Here is a 3373-nt window from a genome sequence, read left to right as displayed (position 1 = left end):
CCTCTACACCCCTCTGTCACCCATGTACACTTCTCTACACCCCTCTGTCACCCATGTACACTTCTCTACACCCCTCTGTCACCCATGTGCACTTCTCTACACCCCTCTGTCACCCATGTACACTTCTCTACACCCCTTTGTCACCCATGTACACTCCTCTACACCCCTCTGTACACCCCTCTGTCACCCATGTACACTTCTCTACACCCCTCTGTCACCCATGTACACCCATCTGTCACCCATGTGCACTCCTCTATACCCCTCTGTCACCCATGTACACTCCTCTACACCCCTCTGCAACCCTTGTACACTCCTCTACACCCCTCTGTCACCCATTTACACTCCTCTACACCCCTCTGTCCCCCATGTACACCCATCTGTCACCCATGTACACTCCTCTACACCCCTCTGTCACCCATGTACACCCATCTGTCACCCATGTACACTCCTCTACACCCCTCTGTCACCCATGTACACTCCTCTACACCCCTCTGTCACCCATGTACACCCATCTGTCACCCATGTACACTTCTCTACACCCCTCTGTCACCCATGTACACTTCTCTACACCCCTCTGTCACCCATGTACACTTCTCTACACCCCTCTGTCACCCATGTGCACTTCTCTACACCCCTCTGTCACCCATGTACACTTCTCTACACCCCTTTGTCACCCATGTACACTCCTCTACACCCCTCTGTACACCCCTCTGTCACCCATGTACACTTCTCTACACCCCTCTGTCACCCATGTACACCCATCTGTCACCCATGTGCACTCCTCTATACCCCTCTGTCACCCATGTACACTCCTCTACACCCATCTGTCACCCATGTACACTCCTCTACACCCCTCTGTCACCCATGTACACCCATCTGTCACCCATGTACACTCCTCTATACCCCTCTGTCACACATGTACACTCCTCTACACCCCTCTGTCACCCATGTACACTCCTCTACACCCCTCTGCCACCCATGTACACTCCTCTACACCCCTCTGTCACCCATTTACACTCCTCTACACCCCTCTGTCCCTCATGTACACCCATCTGTCACCCATGTACACTCCTCTACACCCCTCTGTCACCCATGTACACCAATCTGTCACCCATGTACACTCCTCTACACCCCTCTGTCACCCATGTACACCCATCTGTCACCCATGTACACTCCTCTATACCCCTCTGTCACTCATGTACACTCCTCTATACCCCTCTGTCACTCATGTACACTCCTCTACACCCCTCTGTCACCCATGTACACCCATCTGTCACCCATGTACACTTCTCAACACCCCTCTGTCACCCATGTACACTCCTCTATACCCCTCTGTCATCCATGTACACTCCTCTACACCCCTCTGTCACCCATGTACACCCATCTGTCACCCATGTACATTCCTCTATACCCCTCTGTCACACATGTACACTCCTCTACACCCCTCTGTCACCCATGTACACTCCTCTACACCCCACTGCCACCCTTGTACACTCCTCTACACCCCTCTGTCCCCCATGTACACCCATCTGTCACCCATGTACACTCCTCTACACCCCTCTGTCACCCATGTACACCCATCTCTCACCCATGTACACTCCTCTACACCCCTTTGTCACCCATGTACATCCATCTGTCACCCATGTACACTCCTCTATACCCCTCTGTCACACATGTACACTCCTCTACACCCCTCTGTCACCCATGTACACTCCTCTACACCCCTCTGCCACCCATGTACACTCCTCTACACCCCTCTGTCACCCATTTACACTCCTCTACACCCCTCTGTCCCCCATGTACACCCATCTGTCACCCATGTACACTCCTCTACACCCCTCTGTCACCCATGTACACCCATCTGTCACCCATGTACACTCCTCTACACCCCTCTGTCACCCATGTACACCCATCTGTCACCCATGTACACTCCTCTACACCCCTCTGTCACCCATGTACACCCATCTGTCACCCATGTACACTCCTCTATACCCCTCTGTCACTCATGTACACTCCTCTATACCCCTCTGTCACTCATGTACACTCCTCTACACCCCTCTGTCACCCATGTACACTCCTCTACACCCCTCTGTCACCCATGTACACCCATCTGTCACCCATGTACACTTCTCAACACCCCTCTGTCACTCATGTACACTCCTCTATACCCCTCTGTCACTCATGTACACTCCTCTACACCCCTCTGTCACCCATGTACACTCCTCTACACCCCTCTGTCACCCATGTACACCCATCTGTCACCCATGTACACTCCTCTATACCCCTCTGTCACTCATGTACACTCCTCTATACCCCTCTGTCACTCATGTACACTCCTCTACACCCCTCTGTCACCCATGTACACTCCTCTACACCCCTCTGTCACCCATGTACACCCATCTGTCACCCATGTACACTCCTCTACACCCCTCTGTCACCCATGTACACCCATCTGTCACCCATGTACACTTCTCAACACCCCTCTGTCACCCATGTACACTCCTCTATACCCCTCTGTCATACATGTACACTCCTCTACACCCCTCTGTCACCCATGTACACCCATCTGTCACCCATGTACACTCCTCTATACCCCTCTGTCACACATGTACACTCCTCTACACCCCTCTGTCACCCATGTACACTCCTCTACACCCCTCTGCCACCCTTGTACACTCCTTTACACCCCTCTGTCACCCATTTACACTCCTCTACACCCCTCTGTCCCCCATGTACACCCATCTGTCACCCATGTACACTCCTCTACACCCCTCTGTCACCCATGTACACCCATCTGTCACCCATGTACACTCCTCTACACCCCTCTGTCACCCATGTACATCCATCTGTCACCCATGTACACTCCTCTATACCCCTCTGTCACTCATGTACACTCCTCTATACCCCTCTGTCACTCATGTACACTCCTCTACACCCCTCTGTCACCCATGTACACCCATCTGACACCCATGTACACTTCTCAACACCCCTCTGTCACCCATGTACACTCCTCTATACCCCTCTGTCACCCGTGTACACTCCTCTATACCCCTCTGTCACCCATGTACACTCCTCTATACCCCTCTGTCACCCATGTACACTCCTCTACACCCCACTGCCACCCTTGTACACTCCTCTACACCCCTCTGTCCCCCATGTACACCCATCTGTCACCCATGTACACTCCTCTACACCCCTCTGTCACCCATGTACACCCATCTGTCACCCATGTACACTCCTCTACACCCCTCTGTCACCCATGTACATCCATTTGTCACCCATGTACACTCCTCTATACCCCTCTGTCACACATGTACACTCCTCTACACCCCTCTGTCACCCATGTACACTCCTCTACACCCCTCTGCCACCC

Source organism: Hyla sarda, chromosome 1, assembly GCF_029499605.1.
Source record: "Hyla sarda isolate aHylSar1 chromosome 1, aHylSar1.hap1, whole genome shotgun sequence".
NCBI classification, from domain to species: domain Eukaryota; kingdom Metazoa; phylum Chordata; class Amphibia; order Anura; family Hylidae; genus Hyla; species Hyla sarda.
The sequence above is the reverse complement of the archived record's forward strand: the minus strand, read 5'-3'. Positions refer to the sequence as shown.